This window comes from Coregonus clupeaformis, chromosome 10 (assembly GCF_020615455.1).
Source record: "Coregonus clupeaformis isolate EN_2021a chromosome 10, ASM2061545v1, whole genome shotgun sequence".
Lineage (NCBI taxonomy): Eukaryota > Metazoa > Chordata > Actinopteri > Salmoniformes > Salmonidae > Coregonus > Coregonus clupeaformis.
In genome coordinates, this window is record NC_059201.1 from 18969868 (window position 1) to 18996115 (window position 26248).

At 42.3% G+C, this 26248-nt stretch overlaps 1 protein-coding gene across 5 annotated transcripts in view; it reads right to left on the reverse strand.

Moving 5' to 3' along the window:
- LOC121575277 (AMP deaminase 2-like) overlaps nt 1–26248 on the reverse strand; it is a 126339-nt gene that overhangs the window by 24904 nt on the left and 75187 nt on the right. The window contains exon 1 of one of the 5 annotated variants that reach the window (XM_041888257.2): nt 17072–17923. The exons of the other annotated variants lie outside the window; for them this stretch is intronic. The gene's annotated coding sequence lies outside the window, so the exon portion shown is untranslated. Of the gene's footprint in view, nt 1–17071; nt 17924–26248 lie in introns of those variants that run through there. 5 annotated transcript variants of the gene reach the window in all.

Here is a 26248-nt window from a genome sequence, read left to right on the forward strand (position 1 = left end):
TCACAAGAACGGTGAGCAAAAATACCCAGAACCACACGGGGGGACCTAGTGAATGACCTGCAGAGAGCTGGGACCAAAGTAACAAAGCCTACCATCAGTAACACACTACGCCGCCAGGGACTCAAATCCTGCAGTGCCAGACGTGTCCTCCTGCTTAAGCCAGTACATGTCCAGGCCCGTCTGAAGTTTGCTAGAGTGCATTTGGATGATCCAGAAGAGGATTGGGAGAATGTCATATGGTCAGATGAAACCAAAATATAACTTTTTGGTAAAAACTCAACTCGTCGTGTTTGGAGGACAAAGAATGCTGAGTTGCATCCAAAGAACACCATACCTACTGTGAAGCATGGGGGTGGAAACATCATGCTTTGGGGCTGTTTTTCTGCAAAGGGACCAGGACGACTGATCCGTGTAAAGGAAAGAATGAATGGGGCCATGTATCGTGAGATTTTGAGTAAAAACCTCCTTCCATCAGCATGGGCATTGAAGATGAAACGTGGCTGGGTCTTTCAGCATGACAATGATCCCAAACACACCACCCGGGCAACGAAGGAGTGGCTTCGTAAGAAGCATTTCAAGGTCCTGGAGTGGCCTAGCCAGTCTCCAGATCTCAACCCAATAGAAAATCTTTGTAGGGAGTTGAAAGTCTGTGTTGCCCAGCGACAGCCCCAAAACATCACTGCTCTAGAGGAGATCTGCATGGAGGAATGGGCCAAAATACCAGCAACAGTGTGTGAAAACCTTGTGAAGACTTACAGAAAACGTTTGACCTGTGTCAATGCCAACAAAGGGTATATAACAAAGTATTGAGAAACTTTTGTTATTGACCAAATACTTATTTTCCACCATAATTTGCAAATAAATTCATTAAAAATCCTACAATGTGATTTTCTGGATTTTTTTTCCTCATTTTGTCTGTCATAGTTGACGTGTACCTATGATGAAAATTACAGGCCTCTCTCATCTTTTTAAGTGGGAGAACTTGCACAATTGGTGGCTGACTAAATACTTTTTTCCCCCACTGTAAGTAGGAAAACCTGCAAAATCGGCAGTGTATCAAATACTTGTTCTCCCCACTGTATGTCACAGTGATGCAACCAAAGCACAGAGGAGGTCACAAAAACAAAGACACACTCTCATACACTCCATTATCTCCTGCCTAGCCTCCATGTAACCCCCCCCAGCTCCCTCCACCACACATGCCTCTTAATCCAGCACCCCCAGACCCATTTAGCTCAGTGACCTCAGAGGAGGGGGAAACACAACACTTCACAACACCACAGACAGACAGATCCTGCAGTAAACACTGACAATGGGCCTAACTCATACGAAGAACACTAGGTAGGCTACAGTGCATTCTGAAATTATTCAGACCCCTTGACTTTTTCCACATTTTGTTACATTACAGTCTTATTCTAAAATTGATTCAATTGTTTTTTCCCCATTATCAATCTACACACAGTACCCCATAACGACAAAGCAAAAACTGGTTTTTATACATTTTTGCAAATGTATTAAATATAAAAAACTGAAATATAACATTTACATAAGTATTCAGACCCTTTACTCAGTACTTTGTTGAAGCACCTTTGGCAGCGATTACAGCCTTGAGTCTTCTTGGGTATGACGCTACAAGCTTGGCACACCTGTATTTGGGGAGTTTCTCCCATTCTTCTCTGCAGATCCTCTCAAGCTCTGTCAGGTTGGATGGGGAGCGTTGCTGCACAGCTATTTTCCGGTCTTTCCAGAGGTGTTCGATCGGGTTCAATTCTGGGCTCTGGCTGGGCCACTCAAGGACATTCAGAGACTTGTCCCGAAGCCACTCCTGCATTGTCTTGGCTGTGTGCTTAGGGTCGTTGTCCTGAGCGCTCCGGAGCAGGTTTTCATCAAGGATCTCTCTGTACTGTGCTCCATTCATCTTTCCCTCGATCCTGACTAGTCTCCCAGTCCCTGCCGCTGAAAAACATCCCCACAGCATGATGCTGCCCCCACCATGCTTCACCGTAGCATACAGGCCAAAGAGTTCAATCTTGGTTTCATCAGACCAGAGAATCTTGTTTCTCATGGTCTGAGAGTACTTTAGGTGCCTTTTGGCAAACTCCAAGCGGGCTTATATAGACAGGTGTGTGCGCCTTTCCAAATCATGTCCAATCAATTTAGGTGAACTCCAATCAACTTGTAGAAACATCTCAAGGATGATCAATGGAAACAGGATGCACCTGAGCTCAATTTAGAGTCTCATAGCAAAGGGTCTGAATACTTATGTAAATATTTCTGTTTTTTATTTTAAATAAATTTGCTAAAAAATCTAAAAACCTGTTTTCTCTTTGTCATTATGGGGTATTGTGTGTAGATTGATGAGGAATTTTTTTTATTTAATCAATTTTAGAATAAGGCTGTAACGTAACAAAATGTGGAAAAAGTCAAGGGGTCTGAATACTTTCTGAATGCACTGTACATCACTGGGGTGGTGGGCTACTACAAAGTAATGGTGTAATAAAACTAGTGCAGACTGCAGACACAGTGGCCCAGAGGATTGTAATATGTGTGACCCTGATTTAGAACATGAATCAAAACATGCAACACGATACAGCAGCTTAAAGCCTAGTGGTTGTTCTGGATAAGAACAGAGAGGGGCTAGTTTTAAAGGAGCTATAGTGATCTCAGAAAGCGAAAAAATAGACTCCTGTGCTTCATGCAAACTACGATACAGGCCTAGTAAAAAGTATGATGCACAGACTAAACAGTGATATGACAGTAAGTTCAGATACCCTCATCTAATTAATTCACAAAGCAAGAGGATTTTATTTTATTAGGATCTCTTTAAGTCCTCATTTTAACTAATCTTCCAAAAGTCCTTAAACATTAAAATACAATTTATAATACAATCACATTTTCACATATAACACACAACATACATAATACACTGACATAATGACCAGATAAATACTCTAACAGTCTGAAATGATAGATTGATTCCTTCATCTACCATAGTCCTGCACAACCTTCCAATTCATTATATTTAAAATGGTTCTAAAGTATTGTTTGAATTTATATATTGAAAGGTTTCTGGTTTGCTCAGATAAATTATTCAATTTCTTTATGACTCTGAATCTAAATGTTATTTTGCCTATTTCTCTTTTCTGCCAGGTTAACACATAGATGGTGGACAATCTAGTCCTAGTATTGACTGAATGTCTGTCTCTTACCAACTGAATACTGTTGTGAATGGAGTTTGTCCGTTTTAAATGGTGTACATTGTGAAATAAAATAAGCATGTTTTTTTTCAATTCTCTTGCTGATTGATGACCAACCAAGAGCATTGTGCATGACTACAACAGAATAATCATATCTCCACCTTAAAACAATCCTTGCTGCTTTGTTCTGTGCAATCTGCAGCCTCCTAATTTCACTTGCTGATGCATTTCCCCAGACCACAGAACAGTAGTTCACCTGACTCCCAATTAATGCTTGGGTTGTTTACTTAAGAATCTTTCCCGGTAAATATTTAGCTATCCTTCTGATCATGAATGCACTTTTCTTTTTTACATATATTAGTTATTTGAGACGACCATGATAAGCAGTTGTCCAGCTGCACCCCTAGTAGTTTGGTTTCTGCCACTTCCTCAATTTGTACTCCCCCCATACTTAATTGCATCATGTTGTGTCAGCCTTTTCCTGGTGGAACAGACCAACATAACCTTGGTTTTCTTGGCATTCAAAACAAGTTTGTTCCGGCAAACCCACTCCCTGATATTTCCTAGATCTACTTGTAGAGCTTGCGGTACCTGTTGAACCGATTGTCTTGCTGTAAAAATTGTAGTATCATCTGCAAATATAGTAGCTTGAGTTTCAGATAAGGCATAAGGAAGGTCGTTAGTATATATTAAGTAAAGAGGTGGCCCAAGGCAGCTGCCCTGCGGTATTACACAGTTTAAAGCATGAGGGAAAGAAAACAACCCATTGATATAGGTGGACTGTTTCCTGTCAGTTACATATGACTGTACCCAATTCAATGCTGGCTCCTTAAACCCATAAGGCAATAATTTTGTCAAAATTATTTCATGATCCACTAAATCAAATGCTGCACTGAAATCTAAAAATAGTACACCCACAAACCTGCCATTATCCATAGCATTGAGCCACTGGTCAGTCATGTCAATCAATGCAGTGGTAGTGGAATGGTTTTTGCAATAAGCATGCTGTTGGCTGTGATCAGATCATTATTTTCCATATACTCACATATTTGTCTACTCACAATACCCTCCAATATCTTACTGAATGAAGGGAGTAGACTGTTTGGTCAACTACTGGCAGGAGTAATGGGTTCTTTGCTGTCTTTCGGGATTGGACACAGTTTAACATGCTTCCATACATTTGGACATTTCCCCTTTTCCAGTGTCCAATTAAATATCTATTTCAGTGGAGCTGCAGTCTGGGGAGCAGCATAGTGAAGTAAAGAATTATCCATAAGATCATAACCTGTAGATTTACCATTGGATAATGACTTCAATAGGTTTTACACCTCCTCTACTGACACCAACGGTAGACTAAAAGAGCAGGTTTTTTTTTCTCATAATATGATCATCAATCCATTGGACAATAGCTTGTTTGGAAGAATGGGTGTTTACATTATCTCTCAGTAAATTAGTTTTCTTTGTAAAAAAAATCTGCAAAATGATTGGTAATATCAGCTGGTTTTGTTATTGTTCTCACGTCAACCTCCACACTAGATGGGCATGATGACATAGATGTACCAAGTAAGCCCTTAACTGTATTCCATACTTTTTTATGAATCATTTTTACAATCAATAAATCATTTTTGTAAAATAGTTTTTTTCTTACGATTTGATTTAACTGCATAATTATGTAGTGTTCTATAATTCTGTTAATCAATTTCTAGTTTATATTTGGCTGCTAAGAGTTTTGCCATATTTCTTTGAGAAAATGCCTCACCCAGTTCATCATCAATCCATGGAGATGGACGAGCCCCAACTGTACTCTTTCTTACTGGGGCATGATGGTCCCTTACCGCAGTGAGCAAATCAATAAAACATTCTGTAGTGTGATTTAAATCATCCTCTAGATAAATCAGCTCCCAGGGTACAGCAGCCAAATCATTTTGAAATTGCTTATGATTCAATGTTTTAAAATGTATCTTGACCACAATCCTTGGGGGTTTCTTTGGAACCTTAGTGTTCATGGTTATGGTCGCAATATTATGGTCTGTCCAGCCCACTGGCATTGATCTGGCTTTTAAGCATTACAATGGTATATTACAGTAGACCAGATCAATGCATGTGTTCAAACGGTGACCGAACTTAGTTGATGATCTAGTAGTGTCATTAGCCATTTGTTTCAAACCACAGCTCTCGGCATATCTCATTAATTTATTTATATTTGAATTATGATCCTTCCAATTTATATTAAAATCACCCAAGATAAATACATCTCTGTTACTATCTGTGGCCTGGTCAAACCCAGTGCATAAATCATCCAGATAGGACACCTTAGAGCTAGGAGGTCTATACATACATCCTACCAATATGGGTGTATGGAGAGGCAGATGTACTTGAGTGCCTCTACTTGACATACATTAAGGTCATCCCTCCTCTTAAAAGGTATATGATTATGAATGTACAATGATACACCCCCACCATTCCTATTCCTGTCCCTTCTAAGTAGGCTATATCCATGAATGTTAATTTGCCCATCATTAACAGATGCATCTAAATGCGTTTCGGTTAAAGCTAAAATATGAATATTATTTGTGTTGTCCAAGTTAAAAACCTCATGTATTTTGTTAGGAAGGCTACATACATTAACCTGAGCTATATGCAGCCCTTTCCTTGTCAAGTGAAGATCAATTGAGCATGTATTCGTTATAGTTGAAGTTGTCATGATACACTACAACACACAAACTAAGATTTGAACTTTGGATTCAAATAGCCAGGGAGTTACTCTAGAGTACTGATACAGTTGCCCGTTGATGTAAAGTTTATCCATCACCAAGGAGACTCGTTGGTTCAGGCAACGCTTTTCTTTCATGATGGGATACCGTTTTTTCTCCTTTCATTAATCTCTGTGGGGAAGTGATCATTCATTCCAAAATCAGTGTTTGAGTTCTCTACCACTGCTCTTCGCCATTTCCTTTTGCTTAAAATGTTCAAAACAGGAAAGCTTTTGATTTAAGCGCACCAACATAGCTCAGCGCCATGACAAGCGCTTGATATTGGATAGTAACCAGTAGTAACAGTCTGCAAACAGCAGAGGAGAAAATCAATCCATTCACAACCAAAAGTGTGTGAGAGAATTTCTATTTCATGCAAACACACTGCATTCATCAGGGCCAGTTTCAGAAGAGTCCAAACAGAAGCACCATTGTTTGTTATTTTGGAACAACGTGCTAACCATATAATCCACTTTCCCTGTGAATATACATTGGCACATTCGTACAGGTTGGCTTTGCCATCTAGCCTTTAGCACATTTCCAGTAAGATGCTGCTTGCGTGTTGTTTATTGTTTATTGTGTACGTGCGTGTGGGTGTATGTATGTTTTCATTTTCAACACTTGACTTTTTCTACATTTTGTTGTGTTACAGCCTGAAATTCAAATGGATTAAATTGAGATGTTTTGTCACTGGCCTACACACAATACCCCATAAAGTCAAATGGAATTATGTTTTTTGAAACTTTTACAAATTAATTACAAATGAAAAGCTGAAATGTCTTGAATCAATAAGTCTTCAACCTCTTTATGGCAAGCTTAAATAACTTCAGGAGTAAAAATTAGCTTAACAAGTCAGATAAATTGCATGGACTAACTCTGTGTGCAATAATTCTGTTTAACATGATTTTTTAAAATGACTACCACATCTCTGTACCCCACACATACAATTAACTGTAAGGTCCCTCAGTCGAGCAGTGAATTTCAAGCACAGATTCAAAAACAAAGACCAGAGAGGTTTTCCAATGCCTCGCAAAGAAGGGCACCTATTGGTAGATAGGTATAAAAAAAGAAAAGGCAGACATTGAATATCCCTTTGCACATGGTGAAGTTATTAATTACACGTTGAATAGTGTATCAATACACCAAGTCACTACAACGATACAGGCATCTTTCCGAACTCAGTTGACGGAGAGGAAGGAAACTGCAGTCAAATTCCACTTGACCGTTTAGTCATGGTAACTAGGCTTCTCCAAAACTGCTCTCTAATGCTGCTGATGGTCATTAGTAGCCTACTAAACTTGCTAACTGCCTGGTACTCAGCACTCTACTGTCCCTCTAATCACTCTGACATCAATGCAGACATGAGCCCATGAGCTCATGTTGCGCAACATTTATATAGGCTATGCAATTGCATGAGAAAACTGAGTTTTGATGGCCTCTATAAAAAAAGAGGAGGATCCCATCAACTTTCTAGGCCTACTATATTTATTTCTCAACTTTCCTAACATTAAGCACATTGCTTCACATTACAACAAGAGTATATCCTACATGGCTGGCATGAAAATGAACCACGGGAAAAGCATCCTCCATTCGCTATTTAAGTGCATAGATGACAGGTGCAAGTGTTCCAAGACAGGTGCATGATAATGGTCCATTCTAAATCAAAACTAATTTCACACATATACACTGAACAAAAATATAAATGCAACATGATTTAAATAAATTCATTAGGCCCTAATCTATGGATTTCACATGACTGGGCAGGGGCGCAGCCATGGTTGGGCCGCGGAGGGCATAGGCCCACCCACTGTGGAGCCAGGCCCAGCCAATCAGAATGAGTTTTTCCCAAACAAAAGGGCTTCATTACAGACAGAAATACTGTTTCATCAGCTGTCTGGGTGGCTGGTCTCGCTCTCCTCCCACACTACTCACTCTGCCCCTACACAGATGGTAATGCGCCGCCGCAACCTTCGCTCTCTCTCTCCCACTACTCTCTCCTCTTCCATCCTATCATCTCTTCCCTCTGCTCAATCCTTCTCCCTCCAATCTCCTGATTCTGCCTCCTCAACCCTCCTCTCCTCCCTTTCTGCATCCTTTGACTCTCTGTGTCCCCTATCCTCCCGGCCGGCTCGGTCCTCCCCTCCAGCTCCGTGGCTTGATGACTCACTGCGAGCTCACAGAACAGAGCTCCGGGCAGCGGAGCGGAAATGGAAGAAAACTAAACTCCCTACCGACCTGGCATCTTTTCACTCCCTCCTCTCTACATTTTCTTCATCTGTTTCTGCTGCTAAGGCCACCTTCTACCACTCTAAATTCCAAGCATCTGCCTCTAACCCTAGGAAGCTCTTTGCCACATTTTCCTCCCTCCTGAATCCCCCCCCTCCTCTCTCTCTGTGGATGACTTCGTCAACCACTTTGAAAAGAAGGTTGACGACATCCGATCCTCGTTTGTTAAGTCTAATGACACTGCTGGTCCTGCTCACACTGCCCTACCCTATGCTTTGACTTCTTTCTCCCCTCTCTCTCCAGATAAAATCCTGCGACTTGTGACTGCAGGCCGCCCAACAACCTGCCCGCTTGACCCCATCCCCTCCTCCCTTCTCCAGACCATCTCCGGTGACCTTCTCCCCTACCTCACCTCGCTGATCAACTCATCCTTGACCGCCGGCCATGTCCCTTCCGTCTTCAAGAGAGCGAGAGTTGCTCCCCTTCTCAAAAAACCAACACTCGACCCCACTGATGTCAACAACTACAGACCAGTATCCCTTCTCTCTTTTCTTTCCAAAACTATTGAGCGTGCCGTCTTTAGCCAACTCTCTTGCTATCTCTCTCAGAATGACCTTCTTGATCCAAACCAATCAGGTTTCAGGACTGGTCATTCAACTGAGACTGCTCTCCTCTGTGTCACGGAGACTCTCCGCACTGCTAAAGCTAACTCTCTCTCCTCTGCTCTTGTCCTTCTAGACCTGTCTGCTGCCTTTGATACTGTGAACCATCAGATCCTCCTCTCCACCCTCTCCGAGCTGGGCATCTCCGGCGCGGCTCACTCCTGGATTGCGTCCTACCTGACCGGTCGCTCCTACCAAGTGGCGTGGCGAGAAGCTGTCTCCGCACCACGTGCTCTCACCACTGGTGTCCCCAAGGCTCAGTTCTAGGCCCTCTCCTTTTCTCCCTATACACCAAGTCACTTGGCTCTGTCATATCCTCACATGGTCTCTCCTATCATTGCTACGCTGACGATACACAACTAATCTTCTCCTTTCCCCCTTCTGATAACCAGGTGGCGAATCGCATCTCTGCATGTCTGGCAGACATATCAGTATGGATGACGGATCACCACCTCAAGCTGAACCCTGGCAAGACGGAGCTGCTCTTCCTCCCGGGGGAAGGACTGCCCGTTCCATGATCTCGCCATCACGGTTGACAACTCCGCTGTGTCCTCCTCCCAGAGTGCGAAGAGCCTAGGCGTGACCCTGGACAACACCCTGTCGTTCTCCGCCAACATCAAGGCGGTGACCCGCTCCTGCAGGTTCATGCTCTACAACATTCGGAGAGTACGACCCTGCCTTACACAGGAAGCGGCACAGGTCCTAATCCAGGCACTTGTCATCTCCCGTCTGGACTACTGCAACTCGCTGTTGGCTGGCCTCCCTGCCTGTGCCATTAAACCCCTACAACTCATCCAGAATGCCGCAGCCCGTCTGGTGTTCAACCTTCCCAAGTTCTCTCACGTCACCCCTCCTCCGCACACTCCACTGGCTTCCAGTTGAAGCTCGCATCCGCTACAAGACCATGGTGCTTGCCTATGGAGCAGTGAGGGGAACGGCACCTCTGTACCTTCAGGCTCTGATCAGTCCCTACACCCAAACGAGGGCATTGCGCTCATCCACCTCTGGCCTGCTGGCTCCCTTCCTCTGCGGAAGCATAGTTCCCGCTCAGCCCAGTCAAAACTGTTCGCTGCTCTGGCACCCCAATGGTGGAACAAGCTCCCTCACGACGCCAGGACAGCGGAGTCACTCACCACCTTCCGGAGACATTTGAAACCCCACCTCTTTAAGGAATACCTGGGATAGGATAAAGGAATCCTTCTACCCCCAATTGTAAAGTGGTTATCCCACTGGCTATAGGGTGAACGCACCAATTTGTGAATCGCTCTGGCTAAGAGCGTCTGCTAAATGACGTTAATGTGCCCTTGAGCAAGGCACTTAACCCTAATTGCTCCTGTAAGTCGCTCTGGATAAGAGCGTCTGCTAAATGACTAAAATGTAAATGTAAATGTAAGAAGCCGGATGTGGAAGTCCTTGGCTGGCATGGTAACACGTGGTCTGCGGTTGTGAGGCCGGTTGGACGTACTGACAAATTCTCTAAAACGACGTTGCAGGCAGCTTATGGTAGAGAAATTAACATTCAATTCTCTGGCAACAACTCTTGTGGACAAAGGCAGCCCCCCGTACCTCTCTGATTCAGAGGGGTTGGGTTAAATGCGGAAGACACATTTTAGTTTCATGCATTCAGTTGTACAACTGACTAGGTATCCCCCTTTCCCTTTCCGTTCCTGCAGTCAGCATGCCAATTGCACACTTAATTGTCCCCAGCACAAGGTGCACCTGTGTAATGATCATGCTGTTTAATCAGCTTATTGATATGCCACAGCTGTCAGGTGGATGGATTATCTTGGCAAAGGAGAAATGCTCACTAACAGGAATGTAAACAAATGTGTGCACAAAATCTGAGCGAAATAAGCTTTTTGTGCGTATGGTAAATTTCTGGGATCTTTTATTTCAGCTCACGAAACATGGGACCAACACTTTACATGTTGCGTAAATTTTTTTGTTCAGTATATTATTTAGTATATGTAAAGACTAGTCTGATGGGTGACAATATTATTACTTGTGAATGATGTATTATCACTTGTGAATGATGCCCAGCGTGTGCATTAATTTAAGGCAAGAAACAGCGCATGCCTTTTTAGTCACACACACCATGTAGTCTAGCCCATAGGCCTATACAGTGCATTCATTTGGAAAGTATTCAGACCCCTTCCACTTTTTCCACATTTTGTTTTGTTACAGCCTTATTCTAAAATGGATGAAATAATCTACACGTTTTTGCTTTGTCATTATGGGGCATTGTGTGTAGATTGATAAGAAAAAAACTAACAATTTTTTCCATTTTAGAATAAGGCTGTAATGTAACAAAATGTGGAAAAAGTCAAGGGGTCTGAATACTTTCCGAATGCACAACTAAAGTGGCCAAATAACTTCTTAAAATTAACCACATTAATTAGAACCAGTGTAGAGCCTAACTGGCATACAGTGAGGGAAAAAAGTATTTGATCCCCTGCTGATTTTGTACATTTGCCCACTGACAAAGAAATTATCAGTCTATAATTTTAATGGTAGGTTTATTTGAACAGTGAGAGACAGAATAACAACAAAACAATCTAGAAAAACACATGTCAAAAATGTTATAAATTGATTTGCATTTTAATGAGGGAAATACAGTGCTGTGAAAAAGTATTTGCCCCCTTTCTAATTTTCTCCACTTTTGCATATTTGTGATACTGAATGTTATCAGATCTTCAACCAAAACCTAATATTAGATAAAGGGAACATAAGTGAACAAATACACAACAATTACATATTTATTTCATAAACAAAGTTATGCAACACCCAATTCCCCTGTGTGAAAAAGTAATTGCCCCCTTACACTCAATAATTGGTTGTGCGACCTTTAGCTGCAATGACTCCAACCAAATGCTTCCTGTAGTTGTTGATCAGTCTCTCACGTCGCTGTGGAGGAATTTTGGCCCACTCTTCCATGCAGAACTGCTTTAACTCAGTGACGTGTGGGTTTTCAAGCATGAACTGCTCGTTTCAAGTCCTGCCACAACATCTCAATTGGGATTAGGTCTGGACTTTGACTAGGCCATTCCAAAACGTCCAATTTGTTGCTTTTTAGCAATTTTCATGTAGACTTGATTGTGTGTTTTGGATCATTGTCTTGCTGCATGACCCAGCTGCGCTTCAGCTTCAGCTCACAGACGGATGGTCTGACATTCTCCTGTAGAATTCCCTGATACAGAGCAGAATTCATGGTTCCTTCTATTAAGGCAAGTCGTCCAGGTCCTGAGGCAGCAAAGCATCCCCAAACCATCACACCACCACCACCATGCTTGACCTTTGGTATGATGTTCTTACTGTGGAATGCAGAGTTTGGTTTTCGCCAGACATAATGGGACCCATCTCGTCCAAAAAGTTGACTCAAGTTTGCCAAAAAGCACCTGGATGATCATCAAGACTCTTGGAAGAACGTTCTATGGACAGATGATTCAAAAGTATAACTTTTTGGATGACATGGTTCCAGTAATGTCTGGCGAAAACCAAACTCTGCATTCCACAGTAAGAACATCATACCAAAGGTCAAGCATGGTGATGGTGGTGTGATGGTTTGGGGACCATAAAAATGCACCTTTATAATTAAGCATTACATGCATAATAGCATTTGCGGTCACTTTTGAGAAAGGTGTTTTCCCGCTAATTGATTGCATTTTGGAACATTCACACTTATAGCCTACTGCCGTGTGCGCATTGCTGCGCTTATAATGTGAAGAAATAACCCAATAGTTAATCAACATTTTAAGCTAAACGTTCTGATCTGTTGCACTAACCTCATTGCTTTTAAACGTTTTTTTGATGCAAGTGGTTGTATTAATTTGGGATCTATCGCATCCCACAACTGTCCCAGAGTATGAATATATATTTCTCACAAAGGACTATAGAATAGGTCAACTTTTGTACTACAGGGAATAGTAGATTGACATAGGCTAGTGCTTTTGCTGTTCGTTAGGCCTACTCATCTTGTTGGCTGAAGAAAAGTTAATGTGGACAGTTATTTTAACATCTTCAATATGTGCCCCGGAATTCGATTAGAAGGACGCGCGCAGTTTCGTCCCCGATGTGTCTGTCTTCACTCGTAGCCTACTTCGGAGCTGAGATGCCTATGAGAAGGACCCGATCACTTGAGGGCATTGGCAATAAGAATTGAGATATCTGAGTGAGCCATGTGGGTGCGAGGTGCTTCAGAGCACGGCGATTGGCAGCCGGGAGGCATGGCATTTTTTAGGGGGCATTACGGCTACACAAGGGGGACGCCGCTGGGTAATTCGAGGCCTGGTGAGAATATTATCAAGTGCTTGTCAAATTGTGAATGAGAGACTGATGAAGTGTGTGCAGCCTGTGCAAGAAACAAAGCAGTTGCATCATGCTGCCTTAGAATGTATTAAAAATCAAAACATACAACCCAACGTTTGTATCACAACTAAAATTGCATAAATAAATTAAGCATAGAGGAGGACCTGTTTCTTTGTTAACCGCTCAACACAGAATAACCGCATGTGCACACTCCATCTGAAATATTTTGGAGAAAATATCTTTTCTATTTTGTTCAGCTATGTTCAATTGTATTCTTCATACTATAAAATAATATAAAATAAAGCCAATTCTAAGCAAATCTTGTCTGCTAAATGAACTAGTGTAGCCCACAGCCATATGGCATAGTCAGATCAGGGCCTAACATAAGGACAACTCAGAGTATGCTATTATTTTCTTCTGAAATAGACTACATATCATGTTTCCTTAGACCTGTCTAAAATAAATAATGGATTTATTGTGATGGTGTAGGCTATATTAAATGGATGTATTAGACTTATTAAAATGTAGATGTTCCAAAGGTCTGCACCATTGGCTTGTATGCGTGAAAGCCAGGAGATGCTAAACGTGTTTATGCTAATTAACGGTCAATTACCTTGAGACTGATAGTTATTTGCTTGACAATCACCGGCTGACAAATTTTCATGACCGCCACAGCCCTAGTTATGGGTATGCTTGTCATCGGCAAAGACTCTGGAGTTTTTAGGATAAAAAGAAAAGGAATAAAGCTAAGCACAGGCAGAGTCTTAGAGCAAAACCTGATTCAGTCTGCTTTCCAACAGACACTGGGAGAAATCCACCTTTCAGCAGGACAATAACCTAAAACGCAAGGCCAAATATACACTGGAGTTACATACCAAGACGACATTGAATGTTCCTGAGTGGCCTAGTTACAATTTTGACTTAAAATCGGCTTGAAGATCTATGGCAAGACTTGAAAATGGCTGTCTAGCCATGATCAACAACCAATTTGACAGAGCTTGAAGAATACAAAAACAAATTATGGGCAAATATTGTACAATCCAAGTTTGCAAAGCTCTTAAGAGACTTACCCAGAAAGCTGTAATCGCTGCCAAAGGTGATGCTAACATATATTGACTCAGGGGGTTGAATACTTATCTAATCAAAATATATTAGTGTTTTATTTTCCATTAATAAAACATTTTTTTAAATAAAATTTTTCTCTCACTTTGACAGAGTATTTTGTGTAGATCTTTGACCAAAAATGACAATTAAATTAATTTTAATCCGACTTTGTAACACAACAAAATGTCGAAAAAATCAAGGGGTGTGAATACTTTCTGAAGGCAATGTATCTGATTGTGTTTATGAGATTTTGTGTCTGTCGATATGCTGTGTGTTTGTATGTATTGTATTATTGTATTGTATGTTCATAGCATCAGTGTGTCAGAGGCAGCTGTTGCTTCACAGCTCACTACACCTCCCTCGCTCTATTCTCTGAGAGAGACAAGGACAACACACATCAAATATTACTTAGCAACCACAGATACGAATAAACATGTACTTTGAAGAACCAACTCAGTGTTCTTGTGGTTAGAGTGTCTGCCCTGAGATTGCAAGGCTACTTTACTTGAACCCCTTTTTTTTGCTCGTCGAACATCTTATTCCAAAATCATGGGCATTAATGTGGAGTTGGTCCCCCCTTTGCTGCTATGGGAAGGCTTTCCACTAGATGTTGGAACATTGCTGCGGGGACTTGCTTCCATTCAGCCACAAGAGCATTAGTGAGGTCGGGCACTGATGTTGGGCGAATACGCCTGGTTCGCAGTAGGCGTTCCAATTCATCCCAAAGGTGTTGGATGGGGTTGAGGTCAGGGCTCTGTGGAGGCTAGTCAAGTTCTTCCACACCGACCTTGACAAACCATGTCTGTATGGACCTTGCTTTGTGCACGGGGGCATTGTCATGCTGAAACAGGAAAGGGCCTTCCCCAAACTGTTGCCACAAAGTTGGAAGCACAGAATCGTCTAGAATGTCATTGTATGCTGTAGCGTTAAGATTTCCCTTCACTGGAACTAAGGGTCCTAGCGCGCACCATGAAAAACAGCCCCAGACCATTATTCCTCCTCCAACAAATTTTACAGTTGGCACTACGCATTGGGGCAGGTAGTGTTCTCCTGGCATCCGCCAAACCCAGATTTGTCCGTTGGACTGCCAGATGGTGAAGCGTGATTCATCACTCCAGAGAACACGTTTCCACTGCTCCAGAGTCCAATGCTGGCGAGCTTTACACCACTCCAGCCAACGCTTGGCATTGTGCATGGTGATCTTAGGCTTGTGTGCGGCTGCTCGGCCATGGAAACCCATTTCATGAAGCTCCTGAATAACAGTTATTGTGCTGATGTTGCTTCCAGAGGCAGTTTGGAACGCGGTAGTGAGTGTTGCAACCGAGGACAGATGATGTTTACACGCTATGCGCTTCAGCACTTGGCTGTCCCATTCTTTGAGCTTGTGTGGCCTACCACTTCACGGCTGAGCCGTTGTTACTGCTAGACATATCCACTTCACAATAACAGCACTTACAGTTGACCGGGGCAGCTCTAGCAGGGCAGAAATTGACGAACTGACTTGTTGGAAAGGTGGCATCCTATGACGGTGCCACATTGTCTATGGAGATTGCATGGCTGTGTGCTCGATTTTATACACCTGTCAGCAACGGGAGTGGCTGATATAGCGGAAACCACTCATTTGAAGGGGTGTCCACATACTTTTGCATATATAGTGTATATTGTATCAGCTGGAAAACAAAACATGTCTATCTGATTCACACCAAAGTCACCTAATAGAGTCTTAATTCCTCAAGCCTTCCTGCTACAGTATGGACTATTTTCTACAGAGCGTTAGGAAAGACCCTAAAGGCTGTTCGGGTAATAAGGACCAGTAATGAATGCCTGAGTTAGAGCCACCATTGGTCCTCTCACGTTTCTGCACATGCCACTAACATGCCCACTCTTTACATATGTTTTCTTTATTGGCTAGGATAGAGAGAGGTAGAGAGACGAAAGGTAGAAAAGTGTGCTGAAAGACCAATGGACCGGATTCAAACCCATGCTAGCAGTGGTACATGTGTTCTGTAGGCAGCGGCTTAGACCACTAGCCCACCCCAGGCCACAAAGAATGCCTACTTCACCAAAATAGGTGGACAATCATAACTAGGAGGATTGTGTAAACAAACATCAAATGCTCTGTAATTTACATTTCTTGCTATTCAAGTTTGGGGCTACATCGCTAGCCATAGGCTGTGACATCACACACACACTGACAGTTTGAACTGCCTGTAAAAGTGAACGTTTTAAACTGTGCTTAATGGAGGACCTTTTAAAGGTCATTTTATGGGTGGGGACTTTAAATTGCAACTTTAAATTTCACAGAACTCTTTATGTACATTTCAAACAAGTATTATTTTAGAGACAACCTGACTGTAGTGATTTTCTAGGGTGTTAACAGTAAGCAGGAATAAAGAGAGGACACCGGCAGGTACTCAGCTGTCATCACACACACAGGCAATATTCTCTCTTAGGAGATCTACCTCCTCACCAAAAACAAACACATACAGCCCAGTGGAGAGTCACACACAGCATCACCCAAGCTGAGATTGTGAGACCGGCGAGACTAGCGACAGACCGGCCCGGCAGTTTCCTGCTCTATCGACTGATGATGCCTCCATGCGTGTTGTGTTTTCAATGTGCATGTGTGTACATCCCGCTCCTGTCTCAGAAGTAGTGGAGCAAGGTACAATACAGAAGCTGACGCCACCACACAACTAGCGCACTAACAACATGGCCATATTATCCACTAAGGATAAGATAGCTGGCTACATCATCACTCTGAGGGAACATAAACACAAGACTCATCTCTCTTGTTGTGGTTGTGGTTACAGTGTTACAGTACCTCACGGTCGTGGTGGAGGTGCGGTGGGCTTGCGTGAGCTCCTGTGGGATGCTGGGACATGCCACCAGGCCCGGGACAGGACGGATGCTGCTCCCTCCCCCGTCGACACAGAAGACGTGGAGAGAGTGATGACAGAGCGAGAGAGAGAGAGAGCGACAGAGTGCTCTCACCTTCACATATGCAGCAGCAGCGGGATTCACTGTGTCTTCTCTCTCGCTCTGATCCTCTTATCACGGTCTCTTTTTCCCACTCTGTCCCATTTTGCACCGAGTCTGTTTTCTCTGCTTCCCCCCTCCTCTCCGCCTCTGTGCCTGTGCTGCTTCCTGGATTAGGCCGGTTTTCTGTACACAAACAGCGCAAGCTTCAGGCTCCAGGATTTAAATACCTCTGACACTGGTCTGGATCGTACCATGTGGCATAAAGGGGTGGGGGACAGGCTGCACCACTTCATTGTGCTGTAGAATGGAGGAGGCTGGGTTTCTCTCAACACTCCCCCTCTCCTCCTCTTCAGTCTTCATCTCCCTCCCCATCCTCATCACAGCATTACCGCATGCTGTGTGTTCATATGTAGCCTAAATGATATGAAAGTAGTTTGTTTCTTTGTGTTCTTTACATTCATGAGTATGTGATTTAGTCTGCATGAATAGAAAGTAGCCTATAGTGACTGAATGTACACATTGCAAATGTGAACACCTTTGAGAATGTCTATATAGCTTACTCTACACAGTGGGCTACTGCATATATGATGTGATGGGAGTGAGTACACTATATTAGCATTTGTGAATTAGTACCATACAGTATGTGTCCTGTCCTCCATGACAGCAGACAGCTCTCTGCTCTAATGCAGCGCGTAAGGAGCCATGCAAGCAGGCAGGCAGTAAGGCAGGGGGAAGAGGATATTTCTTGCTTCCTTCCTCACATGACTGCTGTTAAAGGTAAGCCTGTTTCAGGCTAGGTCATCTCTCCCTAGGACACTGCTGGAACTCTGTATGAGTCTTTATATTCTCACCCCTTTATTATTTGACCTGTCTTTAGGCAAGGCTGAGAGTAGAAGCATGTAGTGAATCTTGTTACAATGAGAAGCTGAGGCCTAGGTGACGGGAGTGAAAATGACAACAGAGGGAAATTCCACTCATAGCAGAGAAGGAAGACACAAGGTCACACACACACACCAGGCTTTCCTTTTAACGGCTTGTGGTCCCAAAAAAAAAAGAAAAGCCGATAAATAAAACTGTTGCAGGCCAAAATGACCGGGAGAAAAAAAATCTGATTGCAAAATAATGCTTTTTATTCATTGATGGAAATACCAGTCGATGTAAATATATCTGACCATGCTTATCGGTCTATAGGTTAATTTGCTGAATTTAGTGGAAATAAATTGGCCTGTGTGTATTTTCATTAGTCATAATGTATCTTATTTATCCAACACAACTATCACACGCTCACAGCATACAGAGACTATTTTGAGCGGGATTTCTCCTGCAGCTCCTCAGCTGGTTGCTGCTAGAGTAAAACATGCTTTTATAAGCCCATTCAGTGCGCAATAATATTAAATGCAATCGCATGTTAAAAACTGTTTGGTGCACAATTAAAAAGAGCTGCAAATTTTTTTTCTCAACTGGTAATTGAAGCGCGCTTCCTATTCCCAATTTAAGTGCAGGCAACACGCTAACAGCGTGTCACCCACCACTTTACAATGTGAGCAGGAGGCAGTATGCATTTTTAAAACATACTTAATTGTTTGAAACCTGAATGTTTTATTTCATGCTTCAAAGTAGCCTATAGGGCAAAATCCGACCATGAAAACGTGGAGACAATTATTTTATAAAGACTTCAAGTTTGGGGAAGCTTACAATTTATCCTACCATTTTTACCGTTCTGTATGCCCGTTCTGATTTTCATATGCACATTTTCGTGGAACAGTTTAATTTCAATAATAAAGTTTTCATTTCTCAAAATCCTTGTCACGTGTTTAATCGTAAAAACCTGAATTAAAATGACACAAATCTCAAAGTTAAAAGTCAACTAATGCGAAATCACCAGCAAAACACAAAAAAACAGATGAGCATGCTTTGTAATGTTTCTAAAACAATAAATGTATTATTAGTAAGAAGTAATGTGGTATATTGTTTAATTTCATTTTAACCAGCATATCAGACAAAAATATTCACCTGCCCCTTTAAGGGCGGGAGGTTACCATGGTAACGCAAATTGAGTCACGTTTGTGCTTGTAAGATTGAGTCTGACTAGTATAAGTGTTGTCTTCTCTTCCCTAGCAGTTGAAACTCAAACATAGAAAAACAACATAGTTTGTGAACAAAAAGTAACATAACTTTTATGCCTGTGCGCAGCGCTTGAAAAAATGAATCTTTCATTCAGCTCTTCACGTGACCACAGCCCCCAACCAGGCAGTGTTGCAGCGTGAGGTGGAATCGGCTATATAGGTTTCTTGGTCTTTAACTTTGTGCGATTAATTTACCAGCTATGAAACAAAACTGCATAAATACTTTGAAAACAGCTACTGCAGCATTTATTTACTATAAATGTGATAATTTTTATTCACAAATGCGAGTGAAATGCTCGCACTGTGGAGCCCTGACCACCCGCCAACGTGGCTGGTGAAATATACATTTTACCTGCCTATGCCAAAATCTACCCGCAGGTGGCGGGTGTTCATTTTAGGCCCTGCCCATAGGCCAATACAGCAGTAGACCTATAACTTCCATTGCTCGTTCACACTGAGGATTGGTTATTATCGAGGGGGAGATTGTTGAAAATATTTTTCAAATGAGGAACTATAGTTTTAATATATTATCATTCGCAATGGATGTAAAAAACAACAACATCACTTTCCTACATTTCCGCACAGGAGGCCAGGTACTACTCCTATATGTGCTCAGGCGCGCGTGCTCCCTCAACATTAACAGGACAGAGAAACCAGACACACGCTCATTGCTCACATGGAGCACCAAACAAAAGACAATTAAACATTTTACAAATCTCGTAAATGATGGTTATGTGGTTATGAAATCAACCAAAACTTGTTTCTCACAAGTGTAGCAGGTTGTGAACTCTGCAAACAACATTTTCACTCTGAGAATGAGAACAGTAAATGACTGTCATTAATACATGCATTAACAGAAATTAATGTAACCAAATGACAGGGATTAATGGTACATTTACTACTGGTGACATACTTTATATAATGGGGAATTTATTTTAAAAAGTATAATAATGAAACAATGAATGCGCAATAATTGGCGGGAGACAGCTGAGCCATTCTGGAGAGAGACTCATCTTCACCACACACCCCTCCCCTTCTTCGTCTCAACATTTTAAATTATGCTCAAGACACATTATGTTCACACATATTTGAAAATTTGAGCGCTGCCCAAATTACGGTCTTCACAAATACAGTCGTGGTCAAAAGTTTTGAGAATCACACAAATATTGGTCTTCATAAAGTTCGCTGATTCAGTGTTATGAGATATTTTTGTCAGATGTTACTATGGTATACTGAAGTATAATTATAAGCATTCCATAAGTGTCAAAGGCATTTATTGACAATTACATTAAGTTTATGCAAAGAGTCAATATTTGCAGTGTTGACCCTTCTTTTTCAAGACCTCTGAAATCCGCCCTGGCATGCTGTCAATTAACTTCTGGGCCACATCCTGACTGATGGCAGCCCATTTTTGCATAATCAATGCTTGGAGTTTGTCAGAATTTGTGGGTTTTTGTTTGTCCACCCGCCTCTTGAGGATCGACCACAAGTTCTCAATGGGATTAAGGTCTGGGGAGTTTCCTGGCCATGGACCCAAAATTTCGATGTTTTGTTCCCCGAGCCACTTAGTTATCACTTTTGCCTTATGGCAAGGTGCTCCATCATGCTGGAAAAAGCATTGGTCGTCATCAAACTGTTCTTGGATGGTTGAGAGAAGTTGCTCTCGGAGGATGTGTTGGTACCATTCTTTATTCATGGCTGTGTTCTTAGGCAAAATTGTGTGAGAATTGGCTGAGAAGCAACCCCACACATGAATGGTCTAAGGATGCTTTACTGTTGGCATGACACAGGACTGATGGTAGCGCTCACCTTGTCTTCTCCAGACAAGGTGTTTTCCGGATGCCCCAAACAATCGGCAAGGGGATTCATCAGAGAAAATGACTTTACCCCAGTCCTCACCAGTCCAATCCCTGTGCCTTTTGCAGAATATCAGTCTGTCCCTGATGTTTTTCCTGGAGAGAAGTGGCTTCTTTGCTGCCCTTGACACCAGGCCAAATCCTGCTTTCTGGTGAAGTATTTTGAATGATTTTATTTACAACAAAAATATAAACGCAACATGAAAAATGTTGGTCCCATGTTTCCTGAGCTGAAATAAAAGATCCCAGAAATGTTCCATAATCACAAAAAGCTTATTTCTCTAAAATGTTGTGCACCAATCAGTTTACATCCCTGTTAGTGAGCATTTCTCCTTTGCCAAGATAATCCATCGACCTAACAGGTGAGGTATATCAAGAAGCTGATTAAACAGCATGATCATAAGTCTCCCGAGTGGCGCAGTGGTCTAAGGCACTGCATCGCAGTGCTAGCTGTGCCACTAGAGATCCTGGTTTGAATCCAGGCTCTGACGTAGCCGGCCGCGACCGGGAGACCCATGGGGCGGTGCGCAATTGGCCCAGCGTCGTCCAGGGTAGGGGAGGGAATGGCCGGCAGGGATGTAGCTCAGTTGATAGAGCATGGCGTTTGCAACGCCAGGGTTGTGGGTTTGATTCCCACAGGGGGTATTAAAATAATGTATGCACTAACTGTAAGTCGCTCTGGATAAGAGCGTCTGCTAAATGACGTAAATGTAATCATTACACAGGTGCACCTTGTGCTGGGGACAATAAAAGGCCACTCAAAATGTGCAGTTTTGTCACACACAACACAATGTCTCAAGTTTTGAGGGAGTGTGCAATTGGCATGCTGACTGCAGGAATGTCCACCAGAGCAGGAATGTTGCCAGAGAATTGAATGTTCATTTCTCTACCATAAGCCGCCTCCAATGTCGTTTTAGAGAATTTGGTAGTACGTCCAACTGGCCGCACAACCACAGACCACGTGTATCCACGCCAACCCAGGACCTCTACATCCGGCTTCTTCACCTGCGGGATCATCTGAGACCAGCCACCCAGACAGCTGATGAAACTGTGGGTTTGCACAACCAAATAATTTCTGTACAAACTGTCAGAAACCGCCTCAGGGAAGCTCATCTGTGTGCTCGTCGTCCTCACCATGGTCTTGACCTGACTGCAGTTCGGCGTCGTAACTGACTTCAGTGGGCAAATGCTCACCTGCGATGGAGAAATGTGCTCTTCATAGATGAATCCCGGTTTCAACTGTACCGGGAAGATGGCAGACAGCATGGATGGCTTCGTGTGGGCAAGCGGTTCGATGATGTCAATGTTGTGAACAGAGTGCCCCATGGTGGCAGTGGGGTTATGGTATGGGCAGGTATAAGCTACGGACAACGAACAAAATTGCATTTTATCGATGGCAATTTGAATGCACAGATATACCGTGATGAGATCCTGAGGCCCATTGTCGTGCCATTCATCCACTGCCATCACCTCATGTTTCAGCATGATAATGCACGGCCCCATGTGGTAAGGATCTGTACACAATTCCTGGAAGCTGAAAATGTCCCAGTTCTTCCATGGCCTGCATACTCACCAGACATGTCACCCATTGAGCATGTTTTGGGATGCTCTGGATCGACGTGTACGACAGCGTGTTCCAGTTACCGCCAATATCCAGCAACTTCGCACAGCCATTGAAGAGGAGTGGGACAACATTCCACAGGCCACAATCAACAGCCTGATCAACTCTATGCGAAGGAGATGTGTCACACTGCATGAGGCAAATGGTGGTCACACCAGATACTGACTGGTTTCTGATCCACTCCCCTACCTTAATTTTTAAGGTATCTGTGACCAACATATGCATATCTGTATTCCCAGTCATGTGAAATCCATAGATTAGAACTTTATTCATTTATTTCACTTGACTGATTTCCATATATGAACTGTAACTCAGTAAAATCTTTGAAATTGTTGCATGTTGTGTTTATATTTTTGTTCAGTGTATTTCTGTATAGATAGGAGTAATTGTATAATTTTGGCAAATTTATTTCCATTTACTTCCCTATTGGACCCACCGCTATGCCATTTCTCTCCTGTTCTATTGGTTTTCATATCAACTTTCTTTCGTTGTCCAGAAACCAAAGGCACAATCCTAGTCATATTAGCAACCGATCCTAGTTGTTGCATCTTTAGATTCTCCCTCTTTCTAAGTTTCTAACAGAGATTTTCATCACTGTCACATATGGAACTGCTATCAGGTGCGCTGTTTTGAGTGGTGTTTTCCCGCAAATTGCATTTTTGTAAATGTTTGAAAATGAAGTTTTATTGGCTGTTTCATTACATGAGTAGCATGTTCTGTTAAGATGCATTACCATAATGTAAATGTGATTTCTGTCATTCTGAGCACTGTGGGTGGACCCCTAATGCACAGGTGTCAAGCTCATTCTACGGAGGGCCGAGTGGCTGTGGGTTTTTGCTCCTCCCTTGTACTTCATTGATGAATTAAGGTCACTAATTAGTAAGGAACTCCCCACACCTGGTTGTCTAGGGCTTAATTGAACAGAAAAACCAAAAACCTGCAGACACTAGGCCCTCCAGGGAATGAGTTTGACACCCCTGCCCTAACACACACACACACACAATCCCCACAGATAAGCATATAGACCTAAGCAGATAGACACAGGCACAGACTAGACACACAACACGTCTAGACTAGGGTCTGGGATTCCTGACAGTTCCTGTTTTTTGTGCAAAACCTGCACGTATAAATAGACATAATTGCACAGGAGTTGAGCTAACCTACAATGACTGGCTTGAGTCATGTTCAGTCCTGCCAGAACCCAAACACTCACTGTATCCTCAAGGTCTGTCTCACACTGAAGCACTGAATCATGTCCTCGTAAAATTACATCCCTAAAAGGCAGTGACTGGCCTTTCCAAGTGAAATCATAGCATTACAAGGTACTGTTTTTTCCATTCTTCTGGGGGTTACACGGGTAGGGTAATCCAAATCTGGCTTGACTACTGCAGTGTAATGTAATACCATATAGCCTAAAATCTGATTACTGGGAGATTGGTTTCACACTGGTTGCTAAGTTAACCGATTACTCAATTGTATTGTATTACTCTTGATACAAGAGAAGAACATTGTCTGAGCAAAACATTGTATGAGCTGTGATGCACTGCGAGATAAGAAATTGAGGGCTTGATGATTGTCATCTGTGTGAAGATCTGAAAAAGTTGACAGTACTATACATTTTCCTTTTTCTAAACTAAAACATGATACTTCACCCAACCCCCTTCACAACCCTCCACTGAAAATCTCACTCCAGAATGCACCAGATGTTAACTGAAAAAGAAAGCTGACCTAGATATGCCTTTCTTCAAACTTTCAGACACATTTGAACACACACACACGCACACACATGCACTGTACTGGTCTTCCAACCTTCCCCATGATGCACCTCCTCGGCACGTGACATTGGGAGCCCAAAGGATACCGGGATACAGTATGCCCCTCTAGCTGTGTGGTTAGAGGGCGTAGTTTGTGATGCAATAAAGCTGGGCCAACAAAACCACATCTCCATAAATCCTTGTTAATTATTGGTGCAGAAAATGCACCATAGCAGAACAAAACACAGTATTTACGTTTAGGCTAAATTCCCAAAAAGAGAGTAAGCACTAGCAAGCAAAGCGTCCCATCTCATCCCACTGAAAATAAACATGCTCAAAGAGAGTAGCTACATGATGGTTGAGTGATAGTGCAGGCCTTTAGCGGCTGGATTTCATGAAGATAGTATACACTGGGCATGGTGCATTGTTAGTTTTAGTGTCATTGTTGACATTAGGCCCCATAATGTTACATTACTGGGAGTAATAACTCAAAAGAGAGAGGGAGAGACAAGGAACAGAGTACCAAGAGAGAATGACAAAAATAACAGTGAGGAGGAGAGCAAAGGCAATATCATGAAGAAAAAGGGAAAGAGAGTGAGTGAAATGAAAGAAAGGAAGAGTGAGAAACAGAGGAGAAAACCTCCTGCTCTGGGTCTTGTTGACTTATTGATGAGCCAGTCAGTGTGGACAGGGAGGGATGGGGGCTTGCGCAACAGAGAAATGACGGAGGGCTTGCCTGACAGAAACTCTTCACTTCTGTTCTACACATGAAATATTGAAATGACTCCTTGCCAGGGGGTGCCTTTTCAAGAGCCTTCAAAGCATTTAACAGTAGCATTCAACTGTATAAGCTACTATGGTTTTATGTTACTCCCAATGCTTCTATGTCTAAACCTGAAATTAAAGCAAGTCGTGAGTAGGGCTGTGGTGATCATTACATTTTGACAGCCGGTTATTGTCATGCAAAAGCCTGCCAGTCTCACGGTAATTGACCGTTAATTTACATAGACACGTTTAGCATCTCCATGCACGCCTTTGGAACATCTACATTTAAAAAAAGTCTAATAAATCAATTTAATATACAACATCACAATAAATCAGGTCTAAAGAAACATGATATGAAGAAAATGTATTTTAGAAGAACAGAATATGAGTTGGCCTATTGTATATGTTATCTGGCTATGCGCCATGCTATCGGTTGTAGGCTTATTCATTTAGCAGACAAGATATGCTTATAAGTCCTGTGCCATTATTTTATATGATTTTATAGTAAGAAGAATATAATTTAACTTAGCTGAATAAAATAGAAAGGATATTTTTCCAATTCCGGAGCGAGAGTGTGCTTATGAAGTGGCTATGTTGAGCATAAAATTGATCATTTGAAACAGGTCCTATACTCTAGATTTAGAGTTATTTGGCAAAAAATTTACATTTTTACATTTTAGGCAACTTTAGTTGTGAATGATACAAACCTTAGAATGACTTAGAAATAAAAATATATACGGGCTGCATGATGCAACTATAGGCTATTGATGAATTGAGAAAGTCACAAAAAATATTGCGCTATCTTCCATGCCTCAGGCTGCACACACTGTTCAAGTGATTTGTGACTAGTTTCAGGAAACTAGGCATATGTCATGCATCACTACTTCACAGGAGAGG